The following is a 22,442-nucleotide window of genomic DNA, read 5'->3' as shown; positions in this document are numbered from 1 at the left end:
CAAGCATGTTGGTGTCATCTGCATTCCATAGGTTTTTAGTGCACCTTCTCCCATCCTGACTTGGTGTTCTTCCTATAGTCCAGTTTCCCAGCTTATTTTGTGAACATACACATTGAAGGCATATAGTGCAAGATGCAGCCCCGATATACACCTTTACTATTGTTGAATCATTCAGCATCTCCTTGTACTATTGGTCTATATGTAGATTCTGCATAAGCACATTTCAGTGTTCTGGAAGTACCATTCCTTGCAATGCTATATTCACAATTATTTATGAACCAAAGAGTTTATTGCCTTTGCATACTCAGTAAACACAGGTACACATATTTCTGGTATTCTGTGCTTTCGGCAAAGATTCAGATGCCTTCATAAATAAGATCCCTCGTTACATGTCCTCTTCTCAATCAGGGTTGGATTCATGGCAATTGACTGTCTATGTACCACTGCCATCTTCCTACAGTTATCATTAGCAAAATTTTACTTGCTTGTGTTGTTAATGACATTATTCAATAATTTCTGCATTCTGTTGGCTCATGTATCTTTAGAATTTTATTTTTTTTGATATACACTATAGCTTTACGTTTTAATTCACATACGTTGAATGTCCAAGTCTCCCAGGATTGACATTTATAACTATGATAAATTTAATATATCTGGAGATTATTAATTGATGTTTGAAAGTAATCATATTTTAATTAATTGTAGCATTAGGGATTAAATTGTCATTGACAGAGAACTTATTTTGCATATGTAATATGAGCTATGTTAATAAATTATAAATCATTAGTATTTAAATGTGAAGAACATATCAAGTGGTTATAAGATAAGCATGTTACACATTATGGCACTTAATTTTAGCCTAATTGTAAATGTATTTTAATAAATGTAGCATCTTGAAGTTATTTTACCCCCATTGATTTAATTAAATATAAATATAGAACATATTACAACTACTTGAATTAATTACACTGCTGCTTTGAGGTCACAACTCCACTTATTTGAAGTCTTGATTCTCTTTGTTAGATTATTCGAATATCCTCCAGATTCATAGAGTTTTTCTCCCCTTCTTCATCTATTGCCTTATCAAGAACATTTAAATCGTGATGGGAAGGTATTCCCACTGGGGCTGCCAAATATTATTAGGGTTCTATACATGGCCTTTCGCTCAGCACACTTAATATTTTTTACTTTAATGACTTCTAGTGTTTTCATTTGATAATTTACTATCACAATGCCTTTACTCAAAGTACCCAATCCATTGTCAATCATTCAATAACCTGTAGTATTTAAATTTTTTACTAGCTCAGATGGACTTTCATGCAATGAGCCCTTTTTCTTATATGATATTTGGGGGATCTTCTTTGTAAGTTTTAGCTCTAATTCTTGACAATTTTTATTAGGAGATCACCAAATATTTAAGAGGGGATGTTGGTTGGAATTAGTAGGTTCAAAATCATATCCTAAGTGTGCCCGTTTTAGTTTTTTTGGGACCTTAGGAAAACCAGGAGACCTCTCAGTGATTTCGTTTTCTCAACTGCCGGGAAACTAACAGGACAACCAACCTCTTGGATTTGTGGTGGTTCATAAATGTATTAATATGTCCAGCAGTATAAAGTACTCAATATATGTTCCCTATTGATATTATTATTATTGTTAATTTTTCTTCTTGAGAATACTTGATGGTCCAGTGAGTTAAATATTGCTCTGCTAGCTACGAGTTAGCAGATTCAAATCCACTAATTACTCTGCAAGATAAAGATTAATTTGTCTGTTCCAGTAATGACTTCGTCTATACTCTAAGAGATCTCTAAGGAGCGGTTCTGCTCTTGTTAGGCAGCTTAGCCTAGGGAATTAGGAAGTCCATTGACACATGTCCAGGAGAGCCAGCATAGGAAAAAGCTGGATTTTCCTACCGGTGGGCTCAGATGGGCGTTACACCTGGAGCAGCCCACCTGGGCAGGTGATTGCAATTCAGCCAATGGGAGCAACCTGGGGTCGTTCACCACGCCTCCCCCGGGAACCCTTGAAAAGGCTGGGACCAGAAGGGAGAGGGGCTTGTCTGGTCGTCTTCATGGGATGAGAGATATCCTTGCGAGACGGAGTAGTCTCTGCCAGGCCGCATGGTCAAAGGAATCCTATGGGTGACGTGTAAAACCCGAATCTTCTTTTAACTCTCACTAAATTCACTTGGATCACGAGCCCAGCTTCAGTGTGAAATCTTTCTCATGCGGAGCCAAGGACTGAGGCTGAAATCTAGCCGGAGAGAGAGACCTTACACTCTTACCTCTAGAGTCACTATGAGTTGAAATTAACTTGAAGTCAATGTGCTTCCTTATAGTTTGGCTTAACTCCTCAGGTGTGAATAAGAAAGCAAGTGAGAAATCATAATTACAAGATGCAAACAATTTCAAATTATGATTATGTTCACTGAATTTAGAATGTAGGGAACAGAGCTAGTATATATTTGAAATTTCACTGTGAAGCCTAGCAGCTGCTTTAGTACCTGCCTTCTTTGTCTTGGACGCAGACATCGTTGATACCCATCTGCTACTTAAGACTACTGTCTTGGACCACACTCCTCAGATCTGGATGCCAGTGTGGTTGCACCTGCAGGTAAAGTTCACTCAACAGTCAGCTGCTCATTCGCATTTACTTTAGCTCTCCTGCTGGCAAGACAGCAGAGGTTAATCTAGCTAGGTGTTCACTCCCAACTAGCCCCAAAGTTAGTTATTTACGTATAATTTTTTTCTTTACAAAAGAATCTCTGTTTAATAACATGGGTTTGTAAGAAGTGAAGTAAAAGATCTTTAAATGTAGTTGAAAATCAAATCTTCAATGTATACAAATTAGACAAATTCATGTACTAGTTTGCGTAAGAAGTGATCAGAAATACTGCTCTATATCAGAAGTTTCTCTGCTTAAGTGATTGTGGTGATGATCACGTGTTGAATGTTGTTGTTGTTAGCTGCTACCTAGTCAGTTATGACTCATAATGACTCCATGCACAGCAGAATGAAATGCCACCCATCTGGGCCCATCCTCCAAATGTTGCGTTATGTTTGAGTCCATTGTCACAGCCACGGTGTCAATCACCTTGTCAAGGGTCTTCTCTTTTTTGATACCCCTCTGCTTTGCCCAGTATGATATCTACAGGGATCCCTCCCTTCTGAAAACATGCCCAAACTACGTGAAACAAAGCATTGCCATGCTTGCTTCTAAGAAACGCTCTGGCTGTACTTCTTCCAAGACAGATTTAGTTGTTCTCTTAGCACTCCTTAGAGCACTCAATATTCTGCACCAACACCACAATTCAAATGTATCATTTATTTTCTGGTCCTCTTTTTAATGTTCATCTTTCACATGCACATGAGGCACTTGAAAACATCTCAGCATGGATCAGGCATACATTAATCCTCAAAGTAACATCCTCGTTTTCCAAAACTTTAAAGAAGATTTGTGAAGCAGACTTGACTGGTGTTTCCATGAGCACTGATTGTGGATCCAAGCAAAACCAAGTCCTCCACTAATTCAATCTTTTGTCATTTTGGACAATGTTACCCATTAATTCGGTTATGGGCATTTTGGTTGCAATCTATATTGAAGGTCACAAACCTTGACCTCCATCAGCTAGTGCTTCAAGTTCTCACTTCAGCAAGTGAGACTGTGTCATCTGCATACAGATGGGTGTTAGCAAGCCTTTCTGCAATCCTGGTAGTGAGTGCCTGTTCATTTTTTTAAAGTAGTAATATCTGTCTTAGGAGAATTTCATTTAGAAATTATCCAGGCACCCTACAACCCAAAACTTTCGCTTTCAGATTTCATTATGTTCCCAAACTCAGAAAACCATTCAAGAAAAACATAATTTCAGAGTCTTGACTATTTGATTCTCTTGAATCTCTTGACTACTGTTTTGATATGGTAGAAGTCAAAGAGCACAGAATTCTTTGAGGAAGGGTTAGAAAGACAGAAACACTAACTTCAGACCTATGCAGACCTCGATGGAGGCTATGTCAAGAAACAGTAGCTTTATTGTTGGCTCTTATATTTCCTTCTTTATTGTATTCTTCATATAATGCAGAATTTTCTCTGCTTATTTGATTCTGGGAAAGAGACAGGGCTTTCTATTACCATAAAGAATTAGTATATGAAGTCCATGGGGCACTTATTTCCTGCCTTATAGGGATGATATAAGTTGGAATCAACTTGATGGTCATGGGGTTTGATCTGATTCTGGTGGTTGAAACCCTGCGCTATGGCAAATAATCAATACTGATTATGTGCTCCTAATACTGACTAAACAAATACGGGGAGAGGATACAACCTTGATGCATACCTCCCTTGATTTTAAACCATGCACTATTCCCTGGTTCTTTTTGCATCATTGCCTCTTGATCCAGGTTATGATTAAGTATCCTAGAATTCCTATTCTTCTCAAGACTATCAAGAGTTTGTTATGAACACATAATCAATATCTATGCATATCCACTAAAACACCATTAAACCTCTTGCTTGTGTTCCCTGCTTTCAGTCAGGATCCTTCTGATAACAGCAATGGTATCCATTGTCCCACAGGAGTCTTCTTCTAAATCCTGTGTGAATTCGTGACAGCTCACTGTCAATGTACTGCTACAACCATTGTTGTATGATCTTTAGCAAAACTTTACTTGCATGTGATATCAGTAATATTGTTTTGTAGCTTGAGCATTCTGTTGAGTAACCTTTCTTTGGAACGGGCATAAGCATGAATCTCTTCCAGTCAGTTGGCCAAGTAGCTGTCTTCCAAATTTCTTGGCCTGGGTGAATGAGTTCGTCTAGTGTTTCATCAGGAGATTATAATTGGGATATAAGTATCGACTTGTGTTAGAATTAAGAGGCCAGAGGGGAGGAAAAACATTAAAATCCTATCATCAATCACTAACATCTAATTGTGTGCTTATGGTATAGATATACAAATAATATTGTTATAATTAAAACCTAACTAAATGGCTTTTAAATTAAAAAAAAGTTTGAGTTGGAAAGTTCTAGTTATCTATTTCTGAATAAGAAACTACCACAAATGCAGTCGAATAAAACAACAATTGTCTCATTATATCACATGGTTGTTTAGAGCAGGAATTCAGAATAGATGATGCTGTAAAATTATTCTATTTTACATAGTACTGATAAAAGCCATTGATGTTACTCAATTGTCTATACTTTGGTAATGTTAGCTTGAAGGTAATCTCTATGGTGGTATTATTAGAATTTTAGAAAATAATATTTACATAAATAAATTAGTATATTAATTAATTTTAGTCAGGCTTAAATATGGAATTTGGAGCTACAATGGCAAATGTTTCCACAAACAGTCACAAATGGGAAATATGCAGGCATACTTTTATGTGGTCGGTAGGTATGTATCTTGAGAAGTAGAAATGTGTGAGGGAAACTTTGTTCTTTCAAATTTGAGCTACAAGTTAAATTAATATTCAAGTAAAATGTCTATGCGAATTAACACAATAAAGGCTAATTCAAGAACTAGCTAACCTGATAGGAATTTTTTAAAGTAGTGCACGAATGATCAATTATTTAATTGAAGTAACTTCTGCATCTAAAAGGCAAATTGAAATATATTAAACTGATCATTTGATATAGTTACAGCCCTTCAAAGTTATCCTTTGTCAATTGTAACAAAATTGAGAACCAAAGATACCATAATTTCTTTAAATGATGTGGATTAAAGCAAAAGATCTTGCAACTCTTTGCTAATTTCATGCAAAAATAAATCCCAAAATTTATGGAAGCAGAATTTTTTTAACTTTATGATAACAAAAACCAAGGAATTGCTTGTCTTGTCCTTTCTTTATCTCTCTGCATTTCTTATGCATCCAATGAAGCCAGTTCTGCAGGAGTCAGCTGTATATCCTCCAAGCCTGTAAGCCAGGGGCGCTGGACTGCACCAGAACAGCTGCTTTAATTCCACAATCTGAACGCTCTTTATCCCATGCAGAAGCCAAAAGTTTCCATTTTCCTTTTAACTCTCTCTCTCTCTCTCTCTCTCTCTCTCTCTCTCTCTCTCTCTCTCTCTCTCTCTCTCTCTCTCTCTCACACACACACACACACACACACACACACATTATGATGTTGCACCAAGTCCCACCATTTAGCCGCATGCTTTGATCACAGGCTCACCAGAACTCCTTGAGTGGTCCATGGCCATAGCGTCGGTTCTGATGCAGTGGCTTTGTAGGATAGAGCAGAACTGCCCCCACAATGTTTCCAAGGATGTAAATCTTTATAGAAGCAGACTGCCATGTATTTTTTCCTGTCAGTAGTGGGTGAATTCAAACCTCTGACCTTTCTGTTAGCAGTCTAGTACCTAAACATAACACATTTTCACAAAAGTTTCTGTGTCTCTGTGTGTATCCACAGATATTAAAACAAACTATTAGTGAGTCAATTTGGACTCAACACAACCCTACTAGATCAAGTAGAATAGCGTTCCTGAGACTCTAGGTCTTTCCTAAAGCAGCCAGCCCGTTTTACTTTCATGCAGTAGCTGCTGGTTTTGAACCACCATCTGTGTAGTAACAATCCACACCTGACCCCTCTGCACCGGGTCTTCTTTTTCTTATCACTTACCTCTTTTTCACATGCTTTGTTTATTTGTAACTCTTCGTTAATAATAAAGACTTAATTACCCTTCCATTGTTCTCATTGCAGCTGTACTGAAAACTATATAGCTTCACTCTATTGTTAAATATTTTGAAAAAAATGACAAAATCATTAAAATTCACCTCACTTGTATAAATATGAAGCATATGTAATTAACCTAGTCATCTAAACCAATAATTGAGCATTAATGTGGCTTTACACAATGTTTTGAAAACAAGGGTAGGTGGTGTCAGTAAAAGAAGTAGCTTTAAAGAATGTTTATGACCTATAACCATCCAATCGTTAGTCTGATATTCCCAGGTCATTTAAATGTTTACTGAGATAATCAGGCAAGTCTTTATTGATCATGTGTGATAGACACAACACTTTAAAAATATTATGGCAAATAAAAATGTAACTGTAAAAATGATGTTTACCCACACATAGCTATGGGAGAATAATATAAGAAAATGTATGCAGATGAGATTATAGGAATTATGAGAATAGGGAATCAGAAAGGATTTCAAAAAAGAAAATCCAGGACCTTCATGTGGGTAGGTCATGATCTTAAAATTTCTATAAAATTAAAGAAAGTTTGTTAATAATAATAGCAATACAGTTTTATTTCTAAATTTGAAATCAGCAAAATCATGTCATAACCTCATGTCTACCGTACTGTGTCAACAGCGAATGTCACACCTCTTTGGTTGCCTAACTTTGGTCATATTTTAATTACTCATAAGAGACATGATGGGCCAATCCGATGATGCTGACCTCTAGGATCTCTTTACACTTGGACAAGAGTGTGTCAACCAAAAGGTACAAAAAAATACCTGTGTAAAATCCCGTACGTCTGTAAAATCTCAACTTATTTATCATGTAATTTTCACAGAAAGAGAATTTCTAAATATCGGAATATAAGGTAAACAGACTTCTTCTTGCATTTACCACCAACTACAGGTCATGAGGGTTCGAAAAGCCCAATCACCCCCTTTGCTGATGTCATTAGACTATGTGATGTCCCACCAGTCCTTTCCCTTTTCATACCCCATTAAATCATCAGTCTGTAACATATATCATTCTCTCTAATTTTCCACCTACAGCCCACTGTTCATACCCTATTAAGATAAAGGAAGAATATAAAACGTCTTTGGTGCCCTTTCCTCCTAGTTGACCATGGAATAACATATAACCTGAATTTTATTTATTCTTCACTATTGGGAATGTCTTCAACTCCTCACTCTTTCACAACACTGAAAAAAATAAGGATGTCGAACACTTACTGTACTCATGGGAAAGTACGTAGACCAAGAGGCAGTTGTTCAAACAGATCAAGAGAATGAATACTGCATCATTGCTTAAAATCAAAAAAGGTGTGTGTCATGTTTGGATCTGTTAACCATCCTTATTATGCCTCTGTGTGAGCAAGTATTCGAAGACGTTGGACTTCACATGAAGAAGATTGTGATATCAGAATTGGAGGGAGGCTCATTAAGGATCTCTGATATGCAGATGACACAACCTTGCATGCTATAAGTGAAGCAAGGCTTGAAGCAAAGAGTGCAGACTTCAGTGGAGATTGTAGCTCAGTGTAACAAGAACACAAATCTGCTCAAATGGGCTGAGATAAAACATCATGCTACGTGGAAGAACTATCAGAAGGGTCCAGGATTTCATGTCACATGGATCCACAATCAGTGCTCATGGGAGTGTTGTTGTCACAGCTGAACAAAGCACCCCCAGGTTCTGCTAACAGAAGTAGCAGTCACGAAATTTAAAAAAATGATATATTACACTAGACAAATCTGCTACGCACATTCTCTTTACAGCCTTGAAGAGCACAGATGTAATTTGGAGGACTCACGTGTGCCTGATGCATTCCATGATATTTTCAATTGCTTCCTATGTGCATGCAAGCTAGACAATGAGTTAAAAGGGCCTGGAGAATTTATGCATTTGAATTATGGTGTTGGTGAAGAATATAGAAAGTATCATAGTTTGCCAAAAACCAAATATATCTGAATTGGAAGAAGTGTATCCAGAATGACCTAAGAGGTGAGGATGTCGAGACTATCTTGTGTTCTTTGGAGATGTTATCCTGGGAATTCAGGCCTTAGAAAAAAACATGACGCTGGACAAATTAGAGGACCGTAAAAGAGGAGGAAGATTCTTGACAAAATGAATTGGAACAGTAGCTGCAACAATGAGCTCAAACAGTAGCAACAATAATGAGGATGGCCCAGAGCCAGGCCATGTTCTGTTCTCTTGCATGTATGTTTACTATGAGGCAGAGTAAAGCAATGGCATCCAATAACAGCAACAATGTGGGTTTGAAATGTAAGTCTCCTTCAGCAATAAGCAGTACTTGGGAAGACAAGTCTACTATCCAGTGTTTATGAATACCCTTGTTATGGAATATTAGGAGCCTTGTTGGCACCATGGTTAAAGAACTTGCCTGCTTAGTATACGCAAATGCCCACCATTCTAACCTTCCAGTCCAATTACAAGAGAAAATAATGGCAGTTTTCTTTCTTAATGATTTACAACATAAGTTCCCAAGCTTATTTTACCTACAGCCACTTTTTCAGAAAATATTAATTAATCTGTGCCCCCTGTCAATGAAAAGAATTTTAGTATAGCCCATACTCCAAGTATCTCAATTGGCAATCCCCCTGGAATATTCCAGTGCCTCCCAGGGGGAGGTGTCACCTACTTTTGGAAACACTGGTTTGGGGCCTTCAAGCCCTATTGGGCAGTTCTACTTGGTCCTGTATGGGTGCTTTGAATGGGCATTTCCTTGGCAGTAGTGAATTTTGGATTGTTAGTGTCATGGATTGGATCTTGCCTTCCTGATATAATACGTCTCTTTGGTTTGGCAGTTATGTAATAATTCCCCATGACTTGTCCCAAGGTCGTCAGTCAATTAGCTGTAAAGGACTAAGGGTGGGATGCAGCACCCTTGGGTTCTTCATAGCCAGGACCCAGAACCAAAAGAGAAGTTTTCCCAGGGCATGCCCTGAAACATGTTTTAGCTTCCAAACACTCAAACTCACTGTCACTGAGTTCAATTTTGAATTATAATGGCCATCTAGGAGAGAGCAGAACTGTTCTTGTGGGTTTCTGAGGCTAAATATTTAGAGGAATTCAAACCTTTATCATTCTCCAGTGGAGTAGCTAGCGGTTTCCAACTCCTTACATTGTAATGAGCAGTTCAGCAAGGCCCCTTGGGGGTGGTGGGGGTGGGTGGGTAGAGGAGCTATTATCAGCAAGAAAGAAGAACTGAAAAGTCAAAGTTGTCCTTTGCACTTGGGGCCACTTTGCTGATGCCAATATACAAGGGGGTCACACAAGGACACCAGACTCAAAGATGCTGAAAAAAAAACCCAAGGATTTTCCTTCTGAAATTGAGCGATCAGAGATAATTTGGACGTATCTCTCTTATCCTATGAAAGAATAAATTTCTGATTGTTAATGCCATATACCAAAGGTTTTCTGTTATAGCAGCACTAGAATACTAAAAAAATGTAGGAATTATAATTTTTGCATAACAGTTGTCCTCCAGTTTTCATAGGAATTCAGATAAAATATTCCACCTAATGTATAATTAGTATACTCTTATCTTTCTTTTACTCTCTTCTTTAAAGGGAGAGGAGTCAGCCACTACATTATAAAAAGACATTTTATAAATACATGTGCATATACGTTGTCAAATTCCAGTCTTGTGTATTATCCCTCATGACTAAGGCAAAATAATTTTCCAGAGAGATCACTGAAAACATTGTAAGCAATCTAAATGTAATAATTGTAATCATTTTTATTTGTCTATTATTTGACCTCCCTTCTAGTTTCTTTAAGTATTTACTATTTATTGTTAAATTTTAAGTTTTAATTAATAGCTATATACAGCATAAAATAATAATAATATATTTTAACATAATATGCTATGCATTAAAATTCTAAAAGCTAGCATTTAAGACTGCATAGTAAACAGATATAAAGCAAGTTAATGAATATTGAGGATGATCTATCTAGATCAGTGGTTCTCAACCTTCCTAGTGCCGCGACCCTTTAATACAGTTCCTCATGTCGTAGTAACCCCCAGCCATAACATTATTTTCGTTGCTACTTCATAGCATTATTTTGCTACTGTTATGAATTGGGAAACCCCTGTGAAAGGGTCATTTGACCCTCAAAGGGGTCGCGACCCACAGGTTGAGAACCACCGATCTAGATAAATTTTATCTATTATATAATGTCTAAAATAAAACATAATCAATTGTATCACATTAAATCTAGGACTCTGTTTAGGCTTAGATTTTCTCTGTCTTATTTTTTTTAACCCCAAATTTTATTTACTAACACAAGGGTGTAAATGGAGAAATAAAACAAAAATGACACCACGGCACAAGATAGAGTTCTACACAGAAATCAAAGGCGGGAAGTACAGACGTCTACGAAAGAGAAGACAACACCAGGACAGAGTGGTTTGGGCTCTTGGCTGGAGATTTGCTCTGAGTAGGTTTCCTAGAAGTATCTCTTATAGGCTGGGGGTTTTTCCAGAGTTCGGTAGCACGTGTATTCAAGGGTGGTCGATATTGGGCTCTTCCAGCAGCTCTGGATGAAGAGGGGAGCAGTCCTGACACACAGTGTGGACCACTTGTTCTCCAGGATTCCCAGGCAGATGCTACCCTGAGTGTCCATGTTGGGGCGGTAGCAGGGGGTGAGAAACGTCATTGTGTACATTTCAAGGGTCCCCAGGTGAGTTCCAGGGGGAGCTTATAACTCAGGTCTTCATAATGTGTTTCAGTTGCTCCGTGCGTGGTCCCTACCCACTAGGAAACGTTGTCTGATTCCTGGGGGCAGAGAGTATTTTGTTGCCAGGCATCATGAGGGTCATCAGCTCCAGTTGTAGCCAGTTGCCCAGGGAACCCCAGTGCCCACCAGCTGGGTTCAGCCCCTTTTGGGGCAGCTCTGAAGCTGGGCTGTCACTGTGTCGCGGTTCTGGGGGAGGAGGCCGTCTGCTGGGAGCAGGCAGAGAGAAACTCGGAGACTAGAGGGCAACTGCCTCCAGCTTTCTTCAGATTCCTTAAATGCCGAATGCTACTCTGTGAGAAAAACATCAACTGTCTTGCCTAAATACAAACTGAGTATTCAGTATTTCTTAACTCATGTAACGGGAAGAAATTACTTCTCTGCCTATAGAGTACAATTCGAGAATTCTTTTTCCTCCCCTTATTTGAGTGTCATGAATTTAGGACCCCCAAAAACTGTTTCCAAATGCTATTTTTATTTCTGTTCAACGACATTGAAACTTTGTCCAAGGACACAAACAATAGGTTTTCTGCTCAGGTCGGAGTCGAGGCCTCTGTCATTAGTATGCTGCTTTATTTTGCAGAGAGTGTCTTATGGAGACTCATTAAGCATGATGAGTCAGGTCTGTTCCAGGGTCCATCTTAAGTTAATTATGCTCTGAACTCTTACCTTTGCTGCTTTAGGCATAAATTAAGAGTCTATAATAGATTCACTTCATTTTTTTAAAACATTTTAAGACTCATTTTAAATGTTCTTTTCAAAGAAATCTTAATTGACAGAAAATCTGAATATAAAGGAAAAATATTGTATTTTGCAAACACTACCAAGAAAAACATAAACGTGATTTTATTGTGCCAAAAGAGTCCCACTCAAGGTCACTGCCTTGCGTTGCTTCTAAAGTTCGCTTAGCAACCAGCAGAAATTACAAAGATTCTAATGCTGGTTTTTTTAAGTGGTCCTGGGTATAGAAAGCATTTGATCAGAGAGAGAAGTACAGATTCTATCCAGAAGTCATGCAATCTGAGTTTCTAATGCCCAAAGACCAAACATTTTGCTGTAGTGTCAATAGTATTATGTCTGCAGACTTGTCGTCTTAATGTCAAAGACCATATTTTAAATTTAAGGAAGAATAACCAGCTAAATGCCAAGTCCACATTGAAATTCAAAATTACCTTTTCATTTAGGAAATTCAAAAGATATGCTTTCCTGGGTCCATTGAATTTCTACCTCCAGTTGGTGACATGCAGGAAATCCAGTGGATTATTCTTTAATCAGATGGTTGTGGTGTCTTCTATCTCAGTACAGTTTTTAATTTTATTGCACTCAAATATAACTCAGATATTACACTTCAAAGTAAAATTAAATTACACAAAGCTGCAGCATTGCAGCAGTTCACTCACAGGAATACGGGCAGGGCACTGGGCACCTGGTGAAGTCGCTCAGGAGAGAAGAATCTTACCGAATCATCATACCCTCCTTTTCATATTGAGGGACAGTAGGATTGGCAAGGATTTCTACTTAAGCATTGTGTGTTAGTCAAAATACCCCTAATCTTCTTCTTCATTTTCTTCTTTACTTCTTCTTCCCAGCACCATTTTCAAAATCATCATGTTATTTAAAATACTGAAATAAATGGTTTTGCCTGCCATCTAATTGGAAACTTGCAATATTCACATGTACAACTGAAACAGAGATTATCCTGGGCTCATGTACAAATGTAGTTTATGGTGGTCTTGGAGAGCCATAGTTTTTCTTGCATCAAATTATTTCCATTAATAGTCCTCTGTACGACTTGAAATGTCCACCAGGTTTAAAGAGTTTGAAGTCTTTGGTAAGTACTACACATGTCCCTAGATGAATTGGAAGCATGTTCTTTAGTTCTTTAATAGGTGCAGAAGACATGAGATGGTAAATTATAGGGGACCTCCCGGAAATTGAGGAGAAAATGCAGCATAAAAAGATAGAAAGGAAAAGAAAAGACAGGTACTATGGTTACTGCTCTTAACCTTTGTTAGTTTAATTACCATGGTTTTCTGTCTATTAATTAACATTGTAGAGAAAAATAATCCATTTTCACAAATTACATCATAATTTTTTATTCTGTAAATCATAATCAAGATGAGATGTTTTTCCTGAATTATTTCTCCTCTCATTTTGAAAATGTCCAGAATTTCCACCTTCTACTTGATGGAAAGTCTCATTTTCAGAGATAAGATTTGCCAGTTAGGCTTCTTCTCATTCAGGCATATCAGTTCATTCAAATTTTCATATAAATTGAACATCTATTCCTATATTCACTTTTAGAGAGCTTTTACTTTTATTCATTCTATGCCTTGGGGAAATCAAAATAAAAGATTGTGCTTGACATTATATAAAAACTTGTTTATGAAGAAAAAGAGGGGAATTTCAACCATAGAATTCAATAAAACGATAGATCCTTAGGATGTTTTCTAAGCTATGTTGTATATCAAACTGAAAAATAATGTTTCACAATGTTAATTATTATCTCTGACATCCACTTGCTGCTTCAAGTTGCTCTGGTAGCATAGTGGTTAAACTGCTAACCACATGACCAGCAGTTAAAACTACAAGCTTTCTAGCTCCCACCCCCATCTCCATAAAGACTTACGTACAGTCTGGGAAACCTACAGGGGTAGATTCTATGCTGGCCTTTAGGTTCACGGAGTCAGAATCAACTTCACACACACACACACACACACACACATATATATAGTGTGCATATAGTATATATACAGTGTATATATAGCAGACACACATATACATACATTAGCATCATCTCTAATTAATGCACTCACCAACAGTGTTGCTAGGCAACAAACACTCCTTGATCTAATCAAATGATTTAATCTGTGGTGTTAATATTTGATATAATCTTTATATATTAGTTAACACTTCTAGGCACTGCTAGGTGTACCATAGACTCAGGATTTCGAAACCAAATCTGTGCCTTAAAAACACTGTATACTATAACCATGTATAATACACGGAGTACCTTGGTTCAGAGGGGTTTTTATTTTTTTGAGAATATTTGATGAAAAGATTAGAATATGGAACACAACCCCAAGGAGAATGAACGCTCATTAGGAAGCCTTTTCTGCCAAGAGCAGCACTACATAGCATATAGTCAGATGCCAAGTTTCTTTTAGATAGATTCTTCAGTCTATCTTCACTGGCACTTCCAGGGTCCATGGAGCATGTAGCAGAAAGATCACAGGTTTAGGGGCTTTAGAACTCTGAGCTTTATTTTACTTTGACATACTAATTAGCTTTCAGGTCCTGTGCCATTTAATATACTATTTTTTTAATTCATTGGAAGGGTTTAGTCAACAAGCTATTATAAGGAATTAAATAAGATGTGTCTCAAAAATCGATTTTTTTCAATTAAAAAATTTTATTGGAAGGCTATGCATTGCCTTCACCTGTGTCAAATCACTGTACATTTAATTTTTGTGGGAAAAAAAACTGCCTGTGTTTTCTAGTACACCCCCCCCCCAAAAAAAAACCCTAAAAATTGTTTGAGGAATGGAGAGAAATATCAACTTAAATGGTGAAAGAACACCATATAATTACTTCTGCACTGCAGCAATTTCTGCATTTCCCATGCTTCTCAAATAACTCTCTTTTTGTAACACAGTGTGGTAGTTACATAAACTGGTGTCAATTTAGGACTTGAGAGGATTAAGAGTGAAGGGGTGGAGTCTAGTCTAGTCAGCGAGGCCTCTGTGTGCGCAATGACCATCTCCTGAGAATTCTGGGAATTCCTATTTTCCTTCTTGGAAGTGAGAGACATTCTTCTTTCTCTCTGCTGACATCCCCGAGGAGAAGCCACATGGACCTACCCTGATGCAGCCCTGGGAGCTGGAGCAGCTGCATGGAGACCCCTGAGATGCTTACGAAGTTACTGGATCCAGAAGACTTCCAACCCACCGGCCTGTGATCCTCCTGCATTCAATATCATTGCATGCATTTCATGAGTCTGAAGAGGACTTTATAGATTGGTATCAGATATATGAGTTAATATTGGACTTATGGACTTGATCTAGAATGGGCTGGGATGATTTCTCAATATTCAATTGCTCTTGTATACAAACCTCTTTCTTATATACACATGTGCGTCTATGAATTTGTTTCTCTAGTTCACCCAGACTAACACACACATACAATATAAAGAGAAACAATGAAAAAAACAGACATATACATATACCTCTAAATCGTAATTGAGACTATCTTGTTGGCACTGGATAACCATTCATAGGTGCACCTCTAGTAACAGAATACACCTAGGCCACCTATTGGTTCATACCACTGTGCCTATTTGTCACGTTAGTTAGTTCCACATTGCTGATTGCCATCATAGCCAGGCTGCTATGTCCCTGCTGGATGACTAGACCCAACACTGGTGTGTATGCCAGAAAACACAGAATTATTTCCGAAGCTCGCATGGGTGTGGTTTGCAGCAGTTTAAACTCCATTTGGACTTTTTGCCCCTAAATTTCTCCTAAGCAGACTAGAATAAGCTCTGTCCCGGGTTTATCTATCTCTAAAGGTATTGTGTATGTTCCTTTTTCCCTCAGAATATCCGTCCTCGTGGCATCCTTTTTTTCTCCTCCACCCCTGGAATGACCTGAACATCTGTTTTTGATGAGTTGAAGCAATTTGTGATTAATTAATTGCTTGATTGGCTTCACAAAGCACAGGGATGAGGTCGTTCACTTGCTTTATGTTCTTAGGTGCAATAAAAAGTCTATGTCGTGCCCGTATTGGCACTGCGAACACTTCTTCCAAGTCGATGAATGTAAGCCTGCGAGGAGTTAGGGTTGTCATACGTGGTGACAAATTTCACACCCTCCACGTCTAGCCCTCTGGAGGCCACATCTGTAGCATTCAGCATAGGAGTGTTTTCCATGTGTGAATGAATTTAAGATGCAGTCTTGCTTCTGTTGACTCTTGTCACCATGGATACCCACGGCAGGTCGCCCAGCTCTCCTCCTATTGCTGGTAAAGTCATCACATCTTCTTTTGGTGTCAACAGAAACAATGTTTTCATTCTCCTTCCCACGCATGATCTCTTCCACTAAACAAATCCATTTTTCACCCTTCTCCACTTCATGACACCCGTCCACACTCTGAAGGTTGTGGTGGTCTGAGCTCAGTCCCAGGCCACCAATGTTTGCATGAATGCCATCTTTCAGGAACTCTTCAGCAAGCTATCTTATTTCTTTCAGTCAATTTGAATTCCACCTTAAGGTTTATCAGACCTGATCTGGTCCGCAATCTTCCTAATTCGTGGGTCAACAGCCATATGAGCATTCTATCATCCTCATCAAAAACAAGGTAGGCTGTTCTCAGATTGTTTCCCACACTCTTAAAAAAGTCATGCGGTCTTACAGGTGTTGCTATAAGATTTACACACCTCTCTCCAAATCATGTTCTCTGTGGTCCCATGGGACATCCACCATAGATGCATGTCGACTCCAAATGGCCTGCCCTACAGTATTCAGCTGCTCCTGCAGCACGCATTGAGCCGGTTCCTGAATTGGCGCCACTATCAAGCTAATAGCTCCATCACCTCTCTCTAGAAATGGCTGATAGATTGATGGGGACAAGGGCAAGCAGGAAGTAAGACAATGTATTCTCAAATCCAGTCTGGGCTACTCCACCCACATCCAATCCACTTAGAGCCACTGGCCACCCCAGAGCTCGCCTAGCAGTCGCCTCTGTAAAGTTCTGTCTTGAAATTACATCCACGACATTTTCAGAGAAGTTTGCTTCATAAGAATTCAAACTTGCTTCGGGCAGCTGTGATCTCTAACTGTAACTGCCTTGCTTCTGCTGGGGCCTCCACATTCTGGGCTGTGTGCCTAGCCAAATTGGGATGTTCTTAATAGAAATTCTTCTCAAATTTGGGCAGTTCATTGAGATTCCACTTCTTTTCAACTAGTTTCTCCCCAAGGTTTCCCAATGTCTGACCAGACAGGGGACCTGTTTTACATCCTCCAAATCAATGTGCCCCAACCTTTGATCCCGGGCGAGGGTTTGGTCACTGGAACAAGCAGACAGGGCATCACCGGTGCAGTCCATGGGGCATGACAGGAGGAGAATCCAGGGCCAAGAGTCGTTCATTGAAGGCGGGAGCAGTGAAGCCCTGAGGGCGGCAGTGACCGCCTGTGATGACAGGAGATGGAGCTATGCACCCAGAGACTGGTGCAAATGAAGGAGGCTCAATGTTCTTTAATAACTATGAGCACAGTAGAACTAAGCTGACTCTTATTTGAAATGTCACCAAATAATAATTGTATTTTAGAAAAAATTAAATCATCAAATTGTAAGATTATAGTAATGTTGATAATATTGTTGTATGTAGTTTCAGGTGAAAGAGAAACTGAAAACTCACCCTAAGAGCTAAGCGGTGGGAGAGTAGAGTTGAAAGGAAATGGCAGTTAAGAAAACATTGAGTCCAATGGCAGGGGAAGATGGGAAAGGGCTGAGGGAGCAGAACAAGAGGGCATCTACATAGCAGAGTAGAAGAATGGTTGTTGTCATAGATTTGCTATTCTGAATAATTTTAAATTCCCTCTTGATAGCAGTGGTCTTGATGCAAAAATAGCAATACAGACGTATACTGCTCACAGAGAAATGTTATTTTTCTTTCTTCCATTTTTTCAAAAATGACATACAAATATAGTAATTCACTTAGCATTCTATGTGAGTATATGGGAATATTATATTTTTAAAATACGCATTAGGAATATATAGAAATAATCCAATGATTTTTTTCATTTTTATCTAATTTTCTTGGAAAATGACAAAAGACAAAGTTGACAGATTTTAGTTATTTGTCTTGGAGTACTATTGAGTGTTTAATATTTTACTATTAATAAATTTACATTTAAACAGTATATTATATGTTTATGTATTCAATAAAAATAAATACATAAAGAATAAATGATATTTTATTGAATATTTGCATATACGAAAAATCAATAAATACTTCAATACTAAATAAATAAAATTTTAATTGATACAAAATAGTGATTCCAGTAACTTCATGTGTAAAGTGTTTTCAGTAATTTTTGTTTCCAAATAAAAATGTGTTGCTATTTTAGGCTGGGTTCTCTGGTCTGGAGAGAGAGAGAGAGAGAGAGAGAGAGAGAGAGAGAGAGAGATGTTTATTGCAAATAAATAATGCGTGCAATTTTTAAATGCTTTCAGGTCCCAATTGGAATCTTGCCACACCCCAGAGAAAACCCCCAGTCAACTTTTTAGGTGTTCATAGCAAATCATATCATGGGAGTGATTATGCCTTATCATGTCTTATCAGATGGATAACTACTTTGTAACTACCAAACCGCAGATTTACAAGTAAGTTTATATACATTTGTGTTTTCATATTGATTAAATCACAAGTAAAATTGATTCTAATAAAATTCATTATTTGTCTTCAAGTTTTTAGATTCATTCTAAAATTTCAAGTAAAAGAAGCCCTGGTTTCTGAAATGAATGTTGAACATAATTTAGTTTTGAAATACCATCTCTGTTGTGATGAAATAAAAGCTGGTTTCCTTTTCTTCCATCAATAACCTTTTGTTTTTATGACCTCTAGTTATTTATTTGTACTATTCTTCCCCTGACCTAGGATCAAAATCAAGAAAAATAAAAACAATCTCCAAATGAAATATTTAGCAAGAATACTAGAAGCCTATAGAAGAGGAGGGAGAAAATGGAAATGTTACTCATAGAAGGTACCTTTCATCAACCCTTCTTGCCCCTTTGATAGACATCAAATTTTACATAAATACAAAAATCCAGGGAAAAAATCCAGATTTCAATATAATATCACAAGAAAAGTAGAAAATAGAGCTAAAGTCAGTTTTAAAAATATATGCTTCCCAGGTAACTCATCTCTCAGCTTTCAAAGAGACAATAAAAATGTCCTGTTTCTCATCATGATTTGCTGCCCTCACTGGATTCTGAGGCTCTGGATGGGCTGACCACATGCTCACTTTACTCTGCTGTGGCTTTGCCTTAGAGATAAGGAATTAGTTCCTTTGATTAAACATCATAAATTTATATGTATGAACTGTGGTGGATAACTTTCAATGGACTTATGTGCAAATAAAAGTTAAAAGAATCTAAGACTCCAATAATGATAATTTTATAATATGTTTCTAATTGTCATACCACAGTTTTTATCCATTACAACTAGATCAACTATGGTTATTGAGAAAATGTAAAAGTAAATTGATTTCAAAATATGTCTATATTTTCAGCAACATTTTACAAGATTTAGATCTCTTGAAAAAATATCACATGTGAAATTTTTTTTCCTAAATAGCATCCAATAATGGTTGTAGCAGTACAATGACAGGGAACTTCCAGAAATTCAGGCTGGATTCAGAAGAGAACATGGGAGAACGGATATCATTGTCAGTGTCAGAGGGTATGGGGATGAAAGCCGAGAGTCCCAGAAAGGCACTTCCTTGTGTTTATTGACTATGCAAGGCATTAAACGGTGTCAACCACAACAAATTATAATGACCTTGGGAAGGATGAGAATTCCAGAACCCTGCATTGTATTCAGGTGGGACCTGTACGTGGATCAAGAGGCAGTTGTGCACAGACAAAGGTACACCGCATGGTTTAAAATCAAGACAGGTGTGTGACAGGGTTATAATCTCTCAATATTCAACCTGTATGCTGAGCAAATAATCAGAGAAGCTGGATTCTTTGAAAAAGAATGTAGTATCAGGTTTGGAGGAAGACTTATTAACAAGATAAGATATGTAGATGACGCAACCTTGCTTGCTGAAAGTAAGGAGGATTTGAAGCACTGGCTGTTGAAGATCAAATATTGCAGCCTTTAATATGGATTACATTTTAATACAAAGAAAATCCAGATCCTCACAAATGGACCAGGAAGTAACATGATGATAAGTGGAGAAAAGAGGGAAGTTGTCACAGGTTTTGCCTTGCTTGAACACACAATCTGTGCTCGTGGAGGTGGCAGTGAGGAGACCAAGCAACATATTGCTTGGAGTAAAGTTGCGGCCTCAGACCTCTTGAAAGTGGTGATAGCACGGATGTCACTTTGAGGGTTGACATGTGTCATACCCTCAAACCAAACCAAGTCCACTGCCATGGAGTCGCTATTGACTCATGGGGATCCTATAGGACAGTGTAGAACTGCCCCAGGGAGTTTCTGAAACTGTAGCTCTTTCATCCCTGACCCTAGCCATGGTATTTTCAATATCCCAGTAGGTATGTGAAAGTTGGACATTGAATAAAGAAAACAACACCAGCATAGATGCAATAGAATTGTGGTGCCAGCAAAGAATATTGGAAGTACCATTGACTGCCAAGAGAACAAACAAATCATCTTTGTAAGAAATGGAATGCTTCTTGGAAGCAAGACTAACGAGACTTCTCATGCTCTTTGGACGTGTTGCCTCAGTGCATGGAAAAGGACACCATGCCTAGTACAGTCAAGGGACACCGAGACACAAGGAAAACCCTTCACAAGATAGATGACACTGAGGCTGCAACCATGGGCCCAAACATAAGGACAATTGTGAGGACGGTGAAGCGATGGGTGGTGTTTCTTGCTGTTCTACTAGAGTTGCTATGAGTTGGAACTGACTTGCCAGCACCCAACAACAACTGAATAACAGGGTCGCTCATTGAAGTTTTACAGGCTGTACTAACTTAAATATGCCCCGTGAAAAGAGCAGAAGAGAGGGAAAAATGTCTTAGGCCTCCTTGCCCCATATCTGTGCAGTTTCGTGAAGGCTGTGTGTATTCTATTGAACAGACCCCCTCTGTTGTTAATTTACCATGTTGTATGCCATCAGCTGGATCCCAGTTCACAGTGATCCAGTACTACAAGGTCTGGCCGCACCGCAGAGCTAGAGTGTGATCTTTAGGTGATTACATTGCAGTGGAAACTACTTGGCGGGTTCCATCCCGTCATTTTGTTTATAAGCAGAACGTTTAACAGTCGCTCCTTAACATACTCATAATAATGTTATTTTTCTCTTCTTTAAAGAAGGGCAATTTAAATTTTTGTCTAATTTATATGTAGGTACTAATTACATTAGCTATTCACTACCATCAAGCCAATTCTGACCCAAATTGTTTTGCTTGTTAGGTGCCATTGAGTCAGCTCCTACCCATTGTGAGCCCATGCACAGCAGAAGGAAACGCTGCTTGGTCATGGGCCATCTTCACAATTGTTCTCATGTCTGAGTCCGCTGATGAAACCACTGTCAATCCATCCGTAGGGCCTTCCTCTTTTTCACTGTCCCTCCACGTGACCAAACATGACGTCCTTCTTCCAGAACTGTCTCTCCTGACAACTTGTTCTAAGTATGTAAGATGAAGTCTCACCACCCTTCCTGTATGGAGCTCTCTGTCCTTTCTTCTTCCAAGACAGCTCAGTTTGTCCTTTCAGCAGTCCATATTATTTTCAATATTCTTCTCCAGAACCACAATTCAAATGCACTGATTCTTCTACGGTCTTCCTTATTCAACGTCCACCTCTCACAATCACCTGACTTACAGCAACCTTATATGGAGGGTTTCTGAGGTTGTAATTTTTGGGAGCAGATAGCCTCCTCTTTCTCTCGTGGAGCTGCAGGTAGATTTGAACAGGTGGAGTAGAAATTAACAATGCAATACTTACCCTGAAGATCCATGTGGTTAACAGTCCAATTCTTGCCCTACAATTTCACTAGGGCTCCTCTTTTGCATTAGCTAAGTGATTGCAAACATATATTAACTCAAATTTCCCTTGATGAGCATTTAACATAGTGCTTATAATAAATATCTGAAACATAGCTAATAGATAATTTGAATTATTATTCTATTTCTGAGCATCTTTGCCAAAATAGCTTCTAATATGTCATAGGGTTGTATTTATTTAATCACAAAATTATTATATTACTCTTACAATAAATTCTAATAAATTATGTTCAATATTC

The 22,442-nt window shown here is 38.2% G+C and overlaps 1 pseudogene; it reads right to left on the bottom strand.

The window, feature by feature from the left end:
* Nucleotides 1–15,755: 15,755 nt before the first annotated feature.
* Nucleotides 15,756–17,547, bottom strand: LOC142439315 (putative ATP-dependent RNA helicase DDX5; annotated as a pseudogene).
* Between the last annotated feature and the right edge of the window lie 4,895 nt (nucleotides 17,548–22,442).

Source organism: Tenrec ecaudatus, chromosome 1 (assembly GCF_050624435.1).
Source record: "Tenrec ecaudatus isolate mTenEca1 chromosome 1, mTenEca1.hap1, whole genome shotgun sequence".
NCBI classification, from domain to species: domain Eukaryota; kingdom Metazoa; phylum Chordata; class Mammalia; order Afrosoricida; family Tenrecidae; genus Tenrec; species Tenrec ecaudatus.
Note: the sequence above shows the minus strand (reverse complement) of the source record. Positions and strands in the feature narration are given on the sequence as shown.